Source organism: Dermacentor silvarum, chromosome 1 (genome assembly GCF_013339745.2).
Source record: "Dermacentor silvarum isolate Dsil-2018 chromosome 1, BIME_Dsil_1.4, whole genome shotgun sequence".
In the NCBI taxonomy this organism is placed as follows: domain Eukaryota; kingdom Metazoa; phylum Arthropoda; class Arachnida; order Ixodida; family Ixodidae; genus Dermacentor; species Dermacentor silvarum.
The window spans coordinates 291,478,012-291,496,178 of NC_051154.1; positions in this window are offsets into that span (position 1 = coordinate 291,478,012).

An 18,167-nucleotide genomic window follows, 5' to 3' on the forward strand; every position below is an offset into this window, starting at 1 on the left:
GCAACGGCAAAAACTTTGCCTATACCATGCCCTTCATTGAGGACCGGAGAGTTTTTTTCGATGCTATGGGAGCCGTTTCCTGCCATCTCTTGGAGTTCTCGCATTTTTCTGTTCTCTTTTCTTAGTGCTTCTTAACCTATGTGCACATTCGTGGAACGAATATCCTCTTTTAATGCGAATAAGCACAGAGAGAGAGAACATATTTACCAGAGGCTCAGATTTGTCATTTTCTGACCTCGCACAAAGTATCTTCATCGTAATGAAAGTAGCTTCCTTACAGGCGCACGGCGCATTGATTTTAGCATTACTTACTCAAAGTGTTTAGCTCTAGCACTTTGGATACCGCCCCATGAGCCTTGTGTAGCGGATTAACCAATTGTAAGCCACTCTAATTTACAGAAAAAAAATCACCTTGCACTCTAGCGTGGGCGCATGGGCGACGACAGGCTAAAGAGCTTGACCGAATTCTTTAACAACACGATCTGGACAGAGAACGGCATCCTTTCCAAAGAATAGAATGAAGCCAAAGTAATCCTGATTCCGAAACCGGGCGAGCCCCGTAACATCAACAACCGTCGACCCATCTCCCTAACCTCAGGCGCAGGGAAACTCTTTCAAAAAGGTTGTTCAGGTCCGGCTCTCGAACCACATAGAACGGCGCAGGACTTTTTTCTACTACTAAAGTACGAGGTCCTGCACCCCAACAGAGGGTCGGTCGATAAATTTGTAGTGGCATTGGATATCAAAAAGGCCTTCGACATCATCTCCCACCACACTACTTTGGAGAAACTGGAAGCGGTAAACTACCCCAGAGCACGAATTTATACCTATACGTGCACTCGTTCCTCAGTGACCGCACGGCCACAATCGGCGTGGGCTCCACGAGGTCCGACACCTTTAGCTGTCCCGACAGAAGCACTCCTCAGGGAGATATACTCTCTCCACTGCTATTTAATGTGGGGATGAGAAAGCTAGCCCTTGAGCTAGATAAACACCCGAAACTCGGCTGTGCGATATATGCCGATGACATCACGCTATGGGCTCACCAGGAGTCCTACGGAGACAAGCAAGATACTTTACAAAAGGCTATGGATGCTGTCGTCGAATACAAGAGGATGGCGGACATGGCGTGCGCATCCGAGGAATCGGAACTCATTCAGGTGCGTGCGAAATACGCAAGAAAGAAGGACTGGGTGCCAATCACTCTGACTCTCGATGGGGCGCCGATTTGAGAAGGGGACACACTCAGAATATTGGGGTTGCGAATACAGCAGAACGCTGGAACATCACACACCCTTCAAGAACAAAAGGGGGTCACAGGAAATGTTTCCAGGATGATACGAAGAGTGGTAAGAAGCAGAGACGGCCTAACTGAAGGAGAGACCATCAGCCTAGTTCACGCATTCGTAAACAGCCGGATCGCATACGCCCTTCCGTTTCAGGCTTTGGCGAACCAAGAAATAATACTGGCAAATAATACAGGAAAATAAATCAGAAAATCCTTCAAAGCCGCTCTTGGTCTTCCCGAATGTGCTAGCGCAGAGACATTCGAGTGACTAGGCATGCACAATACTTTTGAGAAGTACGCAGTCGCGACGTTATACGCTCAGAAAGAACGACTTTGTTCTTCAACTCAGGGCAGGGAAGTATTGGCGAGGTTAGGCTTTACACTGAGGCCCCGGTATTGCGGAGAGGAAACGGCACAGATAGAACGCAACGTTCAATCGCACATTGCGGTGGCGCCAATTCCTAAGAATATATATGCATCCCAAGTACCATCCCGGACAACGCAGAGCAAGGGCAAACTCTTCACAAATGTTTCGGCATGGGACTGGGAGTGTATTACACGGATGCTAGTTGAACCAGCTCCGACACATTCACCGTTCCCAGTCTTTACGTGTCAGAACAACGTAACAACGCATTCCTTCAAAACATCCTCGGCTTGCGTGGCAGAGGCTGCAGCCATCACCGTGGCCATTCAGGACACCGAGCGCCAAACCAATTCGGATGTCGTATTATCCAACTCACAAGCAGCTTTCCACCTGTTTCTAAATGGGACGGCGCCCCCGTCAATAATCAAAATTTTGGGCTGTCAAGTAGAAGGGCACCACACTATCATATGGTGTCACGAGTGACTGGCAGGGAACGCGAGGGCAGACCGTATTGCTCGGGGATTAAAAGTCCGAGCAACGGCCGAGCCAAGTGACGACCTTCCACCGAATTCTCGTGACATCCTCTTACAGCGAAGACCGGAGCAGAGACGTTTTCGACATCCTCACTCGAATTTAAACAGCCAATGGGAGAGGGACTGTAGTCGTATTCAGACGAATACATACTCCAACCTGCACCACCTGCACAGAATACACCCCACGAGGTTCACTGACAAGTGCCCGTGGAGCACAGCCACAGCCACACTAAAACACATCACATGGGAGTGCCCAAGGAGGCCTCCGCACATAGGCAGCCCAATAATACTCAAACACCTACAAATGAGGAATAGGAAGTGGGAGGCATGGCTTGCGGACGAGAGCCGGGAGAGCCAATTAGCTCTTCTGGACCAAGTCCAGCGAGCCACTTGTGCCAGTAGAGGCCTGGAATAAGAACCCCAGCCATCGTACCTTCTTTTATTTATTTTCAATAAAGTTTTTACTCACTCATTACATGGACTCACGAGTAGGAGGCGTTGCCAAATACGCAAAGGACAAAATGGATGTACAACCATACACCCTTGACTTACAAGAGGACAATGCCACTGACTGTAGGGATGTCTGTGCCGTGCAAACGAAAGACGGAAGTGTGATGTCCATTGTGTATATATCTCCAGGTACACCCAAGTGTTATATCAAGAAGTTCATGACCACGCACTTTGCATGGGTTAGCCGTGATGACATTACCCCTCTGATCACCGTTGGAGACTTCAATGCGGACATTTTAAAACCAGACAAGAAAGGGTTCATTCAGTTTGTGCTAGAAGAGTTTGGTTTGAAGTGCCACACCAATCTAAGTCACTCAACTACTCGACAACGGTCGTGTACAGATTTAAGTTTCGCCAAGAATATGTCAAAGGTTGTAACCTAACCAATCAGTGTATACCACAGTATTCACAAAGTTATCGTCACTACTATTACCAAATGATGTAAATAAATACATCTACCCTTGTCTAACCCTGAGAGATGTGCCACAGATTCGCTGGTCATCCACCTTCACAGAGTGGAATGGCTCCTCTATTTTTTTTTTCATTACTGACGCCAACCAACCTGGCCCACTACAAAAATATTCTGAGTAGCTGAAGATGACCTCGAACAACGAGCTATTGATCTTATCCGTCTACACTGCAGCAGTGTCGTTCTCTTTCATTCGTTTTCGAAAGCTTGGTTTGAACACTTTGCTTAAATTAGAAGACCTTGCATAAGCTATAACGCCTCACTTAAACTATTACACTGCATAATGCTGAGTGATAAATTCTCTCTCCCACCACAATCAGAAGCGGAGAATCAAAAGTAGTGTTTCGTTTTAGTACATCGAAGGCACGCAGAGAACATGCAGGAGCAGTAATACAAAGTGTAGACGAAGCATCAGAGGCGCATCTTATTCACGAGATCACACAATGGGGAAAATATAGCGCATCGACAATGCTTGTACAATGTAATGGCTACACCCGTTGCACAAAATACATCCTGCGCAATTATGCTGATTCAGTTTTATGTCAGCAAAAAAATTCTCTCCGCTTCTATAAGCGGTAAGATTATTTGCATACTGCCCTTTGGTCTATGTCGTGCTGCAAAGTTGACATCGCCAGAACAACGGTATTTAGGCACATTCGCCCAGATACTAACTAGCCTGCCCTGTCTTGTATACCTTCACATATTTTATTCCATTGCGTACAGCTCTTGCTATAGGAATGCTTATTGTGATGCCTATGCGTCCCCTGCAATGCTTTTGGACGTATTAGGTTTATCATTTACTCAATAATATGTAAAATTTGGCGTGTCATCGAGTTCGCGATGGCTACGGCTATTCTTTGCAGAAGTTGGCGCGCGGGTGTACCTGTGCGCGGGATATCGCACCTGCTGCATCTGATAGCATCAACTGCCGTTTCAAAACTGGGCCAAGGTTCCATGCTCAAATCAATCACGGCATAACGCAGCAAGCGATCCAGGCGCACGGCACCTCGATGATCAAGGCGCTGTGCACACACGTGCGCGGCAACTCGCTCGAGGAAAGTGTACGGCGTTGATTCAGCCGCGCAGCTACCGTTGCTGCTGGTCGCAGCTCTAGTCCATTTCGTTTCATTTTCATACGCAGCACGGCAATGAAGTAGCTCTCGTTCTAATTCGCTAGCGAAGGTCCCAACCAAAACCCTGTCTTACGCACTTGGCGACCACCTATTTTGATTCGCTTACCGGATATCGACATCCTCACTGAGACCACCAAACGACTGCTTGGAAGGCGAAAATTCCTAGCACTTCGAATATTTCCATTCATGTCTTCTCGTCAAGCAGCTTTGTAGCATAGGGTAATCTGTCTCGGCAGCGACGACACGCAGGTTATGGCACCCTTCCTGAGGTGGATTTGGCTAGCGACGCTGCTGGGTATGGCGTCGTCCATGAAATTCGACTTCGGTTCCTTCGACCCTAAACTCATCCTCAATAAGATTAGAGATACGATGGAGATGTTAATGGGGTTACTCTGGGTGACCGGTGCATCTCCCCAATGCGCCAAAAGCCTCAAGCGACTGATAAGGGATTTGTTCGACGGCAAACTTTGGGCGCTTTATGGTAAGTCCTGACAGTGCTTCTTATTGTTCATTTTTACTCCTGTGATTCTTGTAAGAGGGCGGAGGCTTAGTTTCCATTTGCTCACTTCGGTGTATGCAAACGCCAACTCGTGCCTTAACCTGCCGAAGTGCGCGACATAGAATACTGACAACGAATTAAGCCGCATATTATCCTGCAGTTCGCGAAGTTACCATCTTACCGCAAACTACGTTCGGCCAACACGTCCTGTCTAAGTCAGGCATTGTCGTCACCACCGTCATTATGAAGGTATAAATCAGTTATTGTCCTACAAAAAAAAACTTAATTGAATGTTTCTGAGCAACGCCTATTACAATATTATAAATATAACTTGTGCCCTGAAATGAGAAATAAATATTTTTGTAATTGAACATATTCAAATAACAAGAGCACTTCTAATATTCTCCAGAGTAACTCAGAATGACAACGAACAATACGCTTTGGTCACAATCTGCCCAAGACGTACGTTTTATTGCTTGGTTGAAGTTACACGTACACCAATAAGGAAGAACAAAGAAGCAAGGACTGGACACAGAAAGAAAGAAGCTCACCACACCCCCACAAATCCGCTTCTTCCAACATTTCATTCTTATGACTACGTTACTACGCGCGTGTATTATACAAACGCACATCAGTATAATCGGAACATCTCAGTACACAGTACAAGAAAACCAGAAAGAATTGCCGTGCTATCATATCTTCAAAACCGGCCGTGGTGGCGTCGTGGCGTTGGCGTTGGGCTACTAAGCACGAGGGCGCGATATCAAATCCCGGCCATGGCGGCCGCATTTACATGGAGGCGAAATGCAAAAACGCCCGTGCACCGTACATTGGGCGCTTGTTAAAGACCCTCAGGTGGTCAAAATTAATCATGAGTAAGCCCACTACAGCGTGCCTCATAATCGTACCCTGATTTCCTGGTTTTGACATGTAACTCTCCCCCCCCCCCCCCAGAGGAGGAGGAGGGCAAACTTTATTTTCGTCAGATTAAGAGTTATATAAATTACTGGGTTTCTTCTGCTAGGCGGCGTGAGATGACCGTAAGCTCTTGACTTTCGGTGACCTCCAAAGCCCAGTTGACGGTCCGCAGCTGGACCGCGGTCCCCTCCCCCCCCCCCCCCCCTAAAAAAAAAATCTACTTAAAAAGCGCTGGCACTCCAAAAAAAAGCGAGTTCCACGAGAAGGCATGCTTACACACATGTTACCAAGTTTTTATATCGCTCACCCTTCAATAATTTCTTGGTATGCTGATTCTTCCTTCGCCCAACAATTCGGCAAATATGAAAAAACAACAGTTGAAAGCCACACCAATTACAATGAATCGCAAGCAAATTATACAGCAAATATTTTCGACATTGTAACAATGCTCTCGCAACCAGCGATTTAGCCAACGACATGTTTGCTCATCGTAACTGCCAGATACATGACAGGGGAATGCTAAACCCCACCCTCAGCTCAATCTACAAACTTGTTTTTGTGGTTGCATTCGCAGCCGCGTTTGCTGGTGGTGATGTCTTTCCTACAGGTTTGGTTGGTTTGGCAGTTGCTCCGCCTGAGCGTCTATTCGCTCATTAAACATGTCGCGATGAGTCAATCAGTCTAGTCTCTCACAGAAGTGTGCGTAGAATGCGCGATACTTCCTTACGCACTATCCACGGTCCTTTCGGAATCATGCTGTGCAAAAGCATCTTCCTTTCAGAACAGCGGCGCGTGCAAGACCAGATGAAGTGTTGTATGCCACTCACGCACTTGCACTCAGAGCAATCGGTCTCTCCAGACGCATTTGTCTACTTTTGGTCTGCCGATAGCAGCAGATAAGTCGTGTAGTAAGGTTTTTTTCTTAACTAAGAAGGAAGGACCTTGCAGCTTAACTTAATCCTGTTGAAGACGCCCGCGAATACGCGCAAAACTGCCGCGCGACTGGCCGCTCGAGGCACTTTGCGTATATTCGCGGGCTTCATTCATGTTCGGAAAAACACTTTTATATAGCACGTATTGAGCAACAGAAAGCTGTATCGGGAGTTTTTCATGCTGCTCTACACTTTCCTGATTTACACTTTTAATCTAATAATATTTGAGAAGTTATTTAATTATTTAAGACTAATTGTGTACTTAGGCGGAATGCAAAAAATAATCTGAGTATCTCCAAGCGACGGCAAACAACATTACCTTGGTTCTGTCCAGCTATGTAACATTTGCATATTTTTAAATCTTGGTGCGTGGCACCCTGTATAAGCTATGCATTTCCTTGGAGAAAGTTACAGTCGTATTGCGCGCTGGCCCGCCCCCAAATTTAAGTTGGCCCCAGCCCAAATTTGGAGTTGGCGCACTCCCAAATTACATTTGGGGGGTGCCACCCTTACTTTCACCTCTACTATAAGCTTCCCCATGCATTTCCTACGGAGCCCTATGTGTCCTTATGGGTATACCCTCTGATCAATTTTAATTGTTCCTTATCTCTTATAAAGATACTAATCATCTACATTTATACTATAATGATTAAACATTTTAAGTTCGCAAATTACGCATTTTTGAGCTGATACAAGACATTTCACTTTTCGTTCGACGGACCTGCGCTACTTGCCACAGAATGTTTACACATTAGAAGTAGCGCTCAGCTGACGACTTGTAGCCGCTTGTTCAACCCGGTGCAAAATACGTAAGCATATCGCATGCTCGACACAAGCCAGGCTTCACACCTCCGCAGACCAGCGCGAGCACTCAAACGTCCGAACGAACTTCTGCAGGACGAAACAAATTCGCAGCACCATAACCACACGGGACGCCGCCGCAGCAAAGAAGGCGCGCAAGCGGAAGCGCTGCCGGTAGCGCGACTCGATCGCAGCGCCGTTACTTCTCGCGACCGCCACTGAGCCCATGTTTTCAGCGGAGCTGTGAAACTGAGTGGGTTCTGGTAACGTTCGTTAAACCTTCGCCTAGTCACATGGTACCGGAGCGGTTAAAATTAAAAAATTTAATTATGGGGTTTTACGTGCCAAAACCACAATCTGATTATGAGGCACGCTGTAGTAGGGGACTCCGGAAATTTTGACCACCATGGGTTCTTTAACGTGCACCTAAATCTAATCACACGGGTGTTTTCGCATTTCGCCCCCATCCCGCCGCGGCCGGGATTCGATCCCGCGACCTCGTGCTCAGCAGCCCAACACCATAGCCACTGAGCAACCACGGCGGGTTACCAGAGCGGTGAGGCACCGAGCGAGCGCAGCTGTGACGGATTTCCGCAACGGATTACGTGGCGCGACGTCACGCCTGCCACACTAGCGCTCTGGCGACTCGCGCTGCGGCAGCTCAAGATCATTGCGGCGTGATGAATGACCTTGCGATGTATGGCGTAGTAGAGCGTTCGCTCTAAAATTCTCGATACAGTTTTCTGTTGCTTAATATGTGCTGCACAAGAGTGTTTTTCTCAGCATAAAAGAAGCCCCCGAATGCACGCAGACTGCATGGAGCGGCCAGTCGCACGGCAATTTTTCGCGTATTTTCTGGCTGTTTTCACGCTTGGAAAAACACTTTAATGTAGCATGTATTGAGGAACAGAAAGCTGTATCAGAAATTTTATCAGCAGAGCTGTTTATGCCGGTCATAACTTGTGCCGCGAGCCGCAAAACATCGCTGAGCGATAAATCACCTGGGTTGCCTAGCAACCACCTCACGGAGTGGCGTGTGCTTCGCCTCCTCTTCGTGCCCTGAACATGTTGCCTTGGCATGGGACGTTAAGGAGAGGGAAGGAGAGCATGCGCGTGGCGCGCGCCATGCTCGGGAGAGCGAAAAAGAAAATGAGAGCGAGTGAGACAGAGAAAGAAATTGTAGCAGCACCAACGAGACAACGCGCAGAGCTGCTGCCGATGCCGCCCGCGTTTCCCCATGTCCCCGCGCGCGTGCCGAACGCGCGCGGTGTCCGTGAATGCAGCAGGCGCCTCTGGCATCGGCTCGGCAGGTTTCGACCAGCCACGCCCCGGCAAGTGTGGAGGCGCAGCTTGGCCGTGACGTAACCGCGGAGATAAAGCTTGGAGCCGCCGCGACGGCGGCAGGACTCTCGTTGACTCTGTGGCGAGTAAATGTACCCTTGACATGGGACGACCAAAGAAGATCCGGACACCCGAAGAAGAAGCCACCCATCTTGAAGCGCGTCGTGCGGCCAAGCGAGAATTTGTGCATCGGCGGCGAGCCGATTCGGAATACCGTGCCTAGCAGCATTTGCATTTCCTAGCAAAACTTAGTCAAGCCAGTAAATCCTGGAAAAAAAGCTAGGTCCATCACCAGCTCCGCTGTTTACTCCAGCCTTGCACAACTAGTGCAAGCTGCCCACGTTTTCTTTTTTTTTTCATGTTGCTCTACAATTTTCTAATTGACATTTTTCATCTAATTAAAGTGTTTTAGAACTTGGTTAATTAATTAAGGCCGATTTGGGAAATAGGCTGAATGCAAAAAAATAGTCTCAGTATCGTCAAGCGACGGCAAACAGCGTTACCTTGGTTATGTCCAGTAACGTGTCAGTTGCATATTTTTAAAATTCGGCTCAAGTTACGTGGGGCACTCGATATAGGCACCATGCATTGCAGTTTGCGCTCGATCTATGCGCCACTACAAGTGAAGCTTTGGGCCGGCCAGTGTCAAAACCAGCAAAACTGAAATAAAACGCTAAATATCAAAGTGCGCATGCTCTGCATATGATAGCACGCGTTCGCAATCGATATGAGCAGCGGGAACAATTGTGAGCTTGATATCGTCAAAGCGCAGGGCATACTTCTCAAACGAGCGACGATAAGGAAGCCGTTGTTCGGAATGGCGTATCATTTTCATCGCCTCTCTAGCGGCCGGCGTCGGCAATACTGGGGCGAAACATGAAATGTCGTAGCGCCATCTGAACAGTGAACGGTGCACATATACACATACACTGTACACAGAATGCTATATGAATACTCAAACCTAAATAAAAGAGTGTACATATCGCAGCAATCTAAGTGCATCATAACTATAATTATACAGCTCATAACAATCAATGACAGATATCTCATCCACTACTTCAAATCCGCCTATCCCTACCGGTTTAACTAAGAAAATCTAACACTGCATTTACTGTTCGTAGCCCATACTCTGCATTTTCCCTGGCTCCTAGAAGAGTTTCCTTTGAAAGAGGCCGGGAGTCTAGAGAGGACACTGTCGCAATAAGCCCGTTCCGTGCAGTCGCATACTGTGGGCACACACAAAGCACATTTTGAAGAGTCTCAAGCGTACAGCAGACGCAACAGTCAGAATTATCCCCATGTACAATTTTCATAGTGTATTGTCCTGTATCATCATCATCATCATCATCCTATATTTATGTCCACTGCAAGACGACGGCCTCAAGCTGCAATCTCCAATTACCCCTGTCTTGCGCTAGCTGATTCCAACTTGCGCCTGCAGATTTCCTAACTTAATCACCTCACCTAGTTTTCTGCCGTCCTCGACTGCGCTTCCCTTCTCTTGGTATCCATTCTGTAACTCTAATGGTCCACTGGTTATCCATCCTACGCATTACATGGCCTGCACAGCTCCATTTTTTCCTCTTAATGTCAACTAGAATATCGGCTAGACCCGTTTGCTCTCTGATTCACACTTCTCTCTTCCTGTCTCTTAACGTTAGGCCTAATATTTTTCATTACATCACTCTTTGCGCGGTCCTTAACTTGTTCTCTAGTTTTTTTTTTTGTGAACCTTAAAATTTCTGCCCCTTATTTTAACACCGGTATAATGCAATGATCGTACGCTGTTCTTTTCAACGACAGTGGTAAGCTCCCAGTCAGTTTGCGCTGTCGATTTAAGAACGTCCTTTTGAGAATGGAATCATCTGCTCTGAATATAGACCACTGCTCTCCAAAAAACACTCTAAGCATGTCAAAATCATCCTCTCTCTAGTTTTCCAACGTCCAATAGATGTTAAATACAGCCAGGAGGGATTCCGTTGCCTGAGGGCAGAGGTGACGCTGCGCAAAGTATGTAATTCCATCTAGTCCTGGTGCACTAGATAGTGCAGAAGCAGACATCGCTGCTTTAGTGTGAATGTAAGAACAACAGGATGGTCCGTAGTTTGTGGTGCATTGCGTTGCTGAGGAACCAGAATTGGAACTGGATAACTAGCGAGGTGTGTACAGAAATCTTTTGCGGTCTCTATGCCTTTCCGTAGCTAAATAATGGCCGAGGCTCGAAACGAGTATTTCTTTGTGGGTGAGGATGGCAGCACATGAATGATAAGCCAAATCCTAGATATAGTTTTTCTGGGGTCCAGTTTCGAGCAACACGACCTCCAGCGTTACCGTCCAAGCTTCGCCATCTACTCTTTAATTGGCTTTTGTGTTCGCCGAGAGTCTCGGAGGTCGGCAGTAGTCCTGGTTCTTGTATATTTTCTGTCATCCCGACAGCCGAAACTCACGCAGCTTCTCATACAGCACGTCAACAGGTAACATTAAATTTGATACGGTGACGATAAATAATCGTAGCTATGAGTTTCTTCACCTCTGCTGGCCATGGTACACACCTGAATGAAGACTGCAGCGACAGTTAAGCATTCCAGTCAGCGTATGGTACCTGGGAGCTTGCAATACAAGTGAACCATTTCTGCTACGCATAAGTTGGTATATGGTAGATTCGTACTTGCCATCGACTCACAGCGACCGATCACTGGTTCGGCTCCTGCATCAGCCTTGATAAAACAGTGTCACCGAAAGAAGGGACCACAGGGCTGAGGGACATGAAAAAATGGCAATTGGGGAAGGGTGGGAGGATATCAATTTCTGCTCCCTCTTAATGCATTTGCATCTTCGAAAAATATGCCCGCAAATGTGACGAACCACACAGTAAATGAAAGCATTACTCAATTTGGAAGTAAGTTTTGTTTTCTGCTACGGCTAGATCTTCATCCAAGAACCGAAATTGCAAGTCTAAATCTGTGGTCTAAACAGCAGACAAAAGTTTTCGAACGTGCCTTGTTTTTTCAGGCCTGTATGTTCTCATGTATACATACGCTCGATCTTAGTGGTCAAGCTCCAGCAGGCTACAACTTACCTGCACATTTACGCGTAAATTATGAATATAAATGAACCTGTGGAAAAATGAAAAGGATCAAAATATACATCGCGAAAAATTACCATGTCCCTCAATGGAGTTCTCCTCAATGACGGCCGATCGAGTAAAGACTTCAGGGATACCGGGTGCAACGCTGTCGCAGATACAACACAAACACAAGCGAGAGAATGGGATGTCTGACAGCGGGGGGTAGAAAATTTACACTGCACCATAGAGCTCGGAATGGGAACCACGATTGCCTTAACTACCCGATGAACTAAACTACCAGCTGCTATTAGCAAAGCCTTCTTACATGACTGTGGTGTAGCGCGACCGCTACCGTAAGATGCAAATCACTGATCGAACGCTCAATTTTAAAGCGTGAGTTGTGAGTATGAAAACAGAACATTCGGCGTACCGGCTGTAGGCTGATCACAACCTCGCGGCTTACGGAGCATAATGCGTCCACATTTCTCCGCATTTCAATGCCTCCTCACGCCGCCCTCAGTGTGACTAAGTAAGCAGACAAAGTGAAAAGCTAAAGAAGCCGAGCCACAATGCTGAAACTAAACCGAAAAGTCGGTAGAAAGAATTGTTCTTCGTTATTTATTGGCGGAGGTGTAATCAAAATTTGGAACATCTGCCTGGTGTGCAGTCAGCATTAGTTTTTAGTTCACGTACACATGGACCCCCGTGAGTTCATATGGAAGGATAAATAGGAAACTCGAACGGGTTCCCTATTTCACTGCATGCCTATGTCGTGTATGTGTGTGTGTGTGTGTGTGTGTGTGTGTGTGTGTGTGTGTGTGTGTGTGTCGGTAGAGCAAGAGAGCAATAGAAAGGCTCAATGGCTCAATATCCTGCCTATAGCTGGGGGGGGGGGGGGGGGCATTCTGCAAGAGTCCGACTAGTGGACTGTCAATTTCGGCTGCTGCTGAAGTGCTCATTCACTTGTTGGGGTACCAGTGCGAAGGACATAGGAGCCCGGCCAGTCTCCTTCTCGCTGATAGCGCTTCAGCCAATCAGCGGCGGCCGAAATGGGCAATCGACTAGGTGTACGCTTACAGAACACCCCCTTGATCTCGTTGCACACGAGGGGTGCTGCAACGTAAAGCTATTCCAAGCTATTCTATTCCATTCATGCAATCAGCTATTCACGATGGGTAAAAATTTTTCGGTCCACCTCCACTTGGCTTGTCCGTCGGCAACGTCAGGAATGCCGAGAGAACTGCTCATCTGATATGACGGGATCAAACTGATTATGCATGATGATCCCGAAGAAAAGAAAAATAATTATTTTCGATTCTCTGCTTTTCTCTCATCAGCCCTCCTCTATTGGTCAAAAGTTTGCGGGCTGCAAAGACGTCACAAAAACGCGAGAACTCACGGCGTCAAAAGGACGTGAACACATTACCGATACATTATTATGCCGAACAAAACTGATTATTCTTTTGATCAGCCAGAGGCTGCTTCGTTCCGAAATGAATTGAAGATGGCTGCCCGCCGATCGCTCTGGCACTGGCTACTCGGAGTTGCTGGGAAGAATGGATATAATTGTGTATAATAAAAAATGCTTGCTTGGCAGCATAACGTTACCGAGCCCTTTCGCTTTGCCAACTCTCCTTCGTTGAGGATCCGTTTTAACGGTATTTTCACCATTCCGTTGCCCGCCACTGCACTTTTCTACCAGCCACCGAAAGCTAAGCAAGGAGAAGGGGGCCAATCGCCGACGCCGGCACTAACCTTCTAATGCGGTTATCTACTTTCACTGCGCTAGCCCGGCCCCACCGAATATTTTCTCCACTTCCGCGTGCTCATCGCCGCTTGTCAGCCTATTAGAAAAGACAAACCTGTCCAGGTAAGGAATGGCATTCGCTTTGAAAGCACACAAAAGTGACCTTCTATGAACGAGGAGAGCGTTTGATTGGCCTGTTCAAACAACGCTGTGGGTCGCCGCCCGATGCTTGAGTCGACGATTACGTGAATTTGACGTCAGGAGATTCGAATAAAAACAGATCGGAATAGTTTTACGTTATGTGGTTCAAAATCATCACTAAATCAAAAAATATTATTATTATTATTATTATTATTATTATTATTATTATTATTATTATTATTATTATTATTATTCGTTTTTTCAAATATTTCAATTTTCAAATCAGGCGCTAGAAGTGCAGTTGCTAGCTACCGGTCTAAATCATCTGCGCTGCGTCAAAAGCGTTTCAATGTATAGTGCATTCCGTGATTTCTGTTAGTGCTAAGAACATTTTAATAGATTAACAGCATGGCTGTGCATCGGCGCGCTTTAAAACAACGAACTTGGTAACTTTTATGACCTTTGCTTGCAGTGTGGTACACAGTAGGAGCCAATTAGGCGGGCGTTATTTTGACCTAAGTAAAGCATTTGATGTAGTTTGCCATGAGCTCCTCATTACAAAATTCACACAAATTTACATACCTCCTTCGGTCACTTCACTGATATCTGATCACCTAAGCAGTAGAATGTGCTTCGTTGGCATTAATGGACAGAGCTGTGTTAGCTATGAGGTCCCTTGCGGAGTTCCTTGAGGATCCGTTCTTGGCCCTTTTCTCTTCCTACTGTTCATAAATAATATTTCGTCAGCAATTCAACACTCTTAATTCGTTTTATGTGCTGAACGATTTCAAGCTATTTAAGACCCTCAACACTGTTCACGACTGCATTGACTTCTAAAAAAAAACTTTTTTTTCACTTCGAACAGGTGCAGAAACAATAAACTACTCTTCAATACTTCCGGAACTATAGTATTAAGTTATACGCGGAAAACACACCATGTGCAACGGGGTGCATCATGGCCCAGGGTAGATATAAAAAAGTCGCCGTTTCGCCCGAAAGGCGAAGCATCGATTGCGATAGCAAACTGTAGTGGACAGCTATACGAAGTAAGGATAGTAGTTTTATCGCCCGTATAAACGTGTAAATATAGGTATACTAACTAAATTAACAAGCATGTTGTCACGCGCGCAAGAGCAAACAAGAACGCATCTCACTCGATGACCGCGTAAACGCGCTGTCAAAACGTCACGTAGTGAGTACGTGCGTAGTGAGTGAGTAGTGCCACGCTTACTCACTGTAGTGAGTAAACGCGGCAGCAGCGGAGAGCGAATTGACCTTCGTCGCGCCGCTCGCATCAACGCGAACTACGCACGGAGGAAGGACTCTGCCCTCGCCGAAGATGGCTTTAAAGATACAGCCGCACGGGCGGGAGCGCGCGGTGCAGTACGCGGCCTCCCCCCTCCCAACCCTCCCCCTGGAGCCTTGCGGCCCGGCGGGCTCGCGCGGTCGTCACTGTCTTGCATGCGTAATCGTGCGAACAGCAATTAAACCTCGCAGTTCGATATCTCAAAGCGCGGATACGTTAGAAGAATTCTGCCAAGTGGAACTCTGTAGAAACACGACTGCCTCTAACTTTTCAATACAAACGTGCCTGCTTACTGTGGCCAGTCAGAAGTTAATTATTAATTTTGTTAATTGCACTGCTAACAGCGATAATTATCACATCACCCTGTGTCCCCCTCGCCACATAACCCTACTGTAGAGGTGGACCTCACGTGCGTCTCAGCGCCTAAAAAAAGGGGGAAGAAACATGTCAACTGAACTTTGATCACCCTGTATACCCTTTGACGACACCTCTTCGTTTTCTTACGCGACGCTATACGAGCAGAGGCGTTCCTCAAGGCGGTGCTCTCAGCCCGACGCTATTCAACCTCGCTCTTCTTGGACTTGCTGAATACTTACCAAGTACCATCAAGATTTCAATATACGCAGACGACATCTGTGTCTGGACTTCGGCAGTCACACGTCCTCAGATACGTGCGCGGCTTCAAAGAGCAGCAACTTTGACAGCGAGCTACTTGTGTAAACAAGGTCTCAGCATATCACCAGAAAAATGCGCACTAGTGGCATTTACTCGCAAACCAATGACGCCTTATGTCATCTCAATCAATCGGCGGACCATTTCCTATGTCAGAACCCACAGGTTTCTTGGCGTAATCATTGACCGAGACCTCTGTTGGAGCCCACACGTGGCCTACATGAAACGGCGCCTGACAGCAACTTCCCAGTTGTTTAAATACTTGACAGGAAAGACGTGGGGGATGTCAGTAGACGCAATGCTGAAACTCTACAGAGCTCTCTTTCTCGGGTTTTTAAGATATAGTCTGCCTGTACGGAACAACACTTGCAAGACAAATATTCGTGTTCTGCAGGCAGAACAAGCTCAAGCACTCAGAGTTTGCCTTGGTTTACCCAGATGCACGTCAACAGAGGCAACTATTGCGATTTCTCGGGACCATCCGATGCAAACTCACTTTACGGTGGAAGCCCTGAGAACGCACATCAGACATTTCGCACGTGCCCCCTATCACCACCTTTACCTTCGGACCGGCGCCAAGCATCGTTCTCTAAAGCTATCAGTCAAGTACAACGACAAACTTCCCTCGGGCTTCACCGCTGCATCTAAACGATCGATACCCCCTTGGTGTCTTATTAGCCCCACAGTACATCTCAGTGTACCAGGAATCAAGAAAAAATCTGAGCTGTCGTCACCTGTGCTGAAACAACTGTCTCTGCTTCTTCTACACGAGAGGTATGCGGACAGTGTACATATTTATACTGATGGTTCCACAAACCTCCAGTGTTCGTCCGGTGCTGTGGTTGTCCCAGCAAGAGCTATTATCATTAGCTTCAGGACTGACCACCCAACGACATCGACATCTGCGGAACTAGCTGCTCTTCGTGCTGCACTTCGTTTCGTCAATCGGGAGTCACCTCGACAATGGTCAATCTTCAGTGACTCAAAGGCAGCCCTACAACCTGTGCTATCAGCTCTGCGTCGCGGGCCATACGAACAGCTCGTATTCGATATTAGATACTTACTCCATACATCACAGGAGAAAGGACACCACGTGACGTTTCAGTAGCTTCCAAGTCACTGCGGCGTCATAGGGAATGAAAACGCCGATAATGCCGCTCGGGCAGCTTTTGACGACACTCAGGAAGAGGCCATACCGCTCTCACGGTCCGACGCAGCCAGCAGACTTCGAGTGCTTGCACAGGAGATCACGCTCTCTCTATGGTGCACACCAAGCAGCCAGACCAACCGGAGCAATCGTCACTACCACCTGCCCTCTTTGATGCATCTCTGTATGCCAACTGGACTCCGCCGAAAAGAGGCCACTATGCTTTATCGCTTATGGCTAGGGGTGGCATTCACGAAATCTTATTCATTCCTCATTGGAATGGCCGACAATGCTTTTTGCAATGCCTGTCTTTGCGAGGAGACGTTAGAACATATTCTATGCGACTGTCCTGAATATAATGTTCCGAAACAGTCCCTGGCGTCCGTTCTAGCACACCTGGACAATCGACCACTGTCAATTGAAACCATTCTCGCGTGTCGTCGACAGAAGACATCGCAGCTGAAAGCGACGAAGGGACTGCTTAGGTTTTTAAAGGAAACGGGCTTGTACAAGCGGCTATGACAGTGATGTCACGTACCACGCAAGAGTGACGGACGGTGACTGACGATGTGTGTGCTGTGTACGTTATGTGCTCTCTCTCTCCTCCCCATCTTTCATTCCCCCTCACCCCGCTCCCATGTGTAGGGTAGCAAACCGGTTGTGCTTAACTGGTTAACCTCCCTGCCTTTCCTTCTCCACTCTTTCCTTCCTTCCTTCCTCTTCTTTTTCTGTTTCCATATTTGTTTCTCTACGTCACACTGTTTTGTCTACCCCATTTCCACACTTGTACATTTTGTCTCGCGTTTTACTTTTATTGCTATAGCAATTATATGGACACTCCAAACGTATTTAGGCCGTCGCCGTCATAGCCACTGTCGCCGTGATGTTCGTGTAAAGTCCAAAAACTATAACATCGTCGCCGCGCGCCGTGCGCTGTATGTGCGAGTGAAAGCTTGCGAGGGTCAGCGTACGATCGCGGCTCAATCTCACGCGCTCGCGGGAGCGACGTCTTCTGTCGTGCGCGAGGCACGGGGAGGAGGCAAAGGAAAGCGGCTGGGGGGGCTTCTACTCTGGCGGCTGCTGCTTACGGTGCGGCCGCACGGGCGCCGTATCTTGACAGCGATCTGCGACATGGTCAAAGTGTGCGCCTGCGCATTCCTCGTCTTCAAAAAAATCTGCGATGCGGACAACTTCCACCCAGTGGCGGTAGCTTCGTATGCGCTGTGCTTTCGACGTTTAGTTCGCGCTGAAGCGAGAGACAGCCAGTAGGTCAATTCGCTCGCTGCGGCTGCCGCGCTT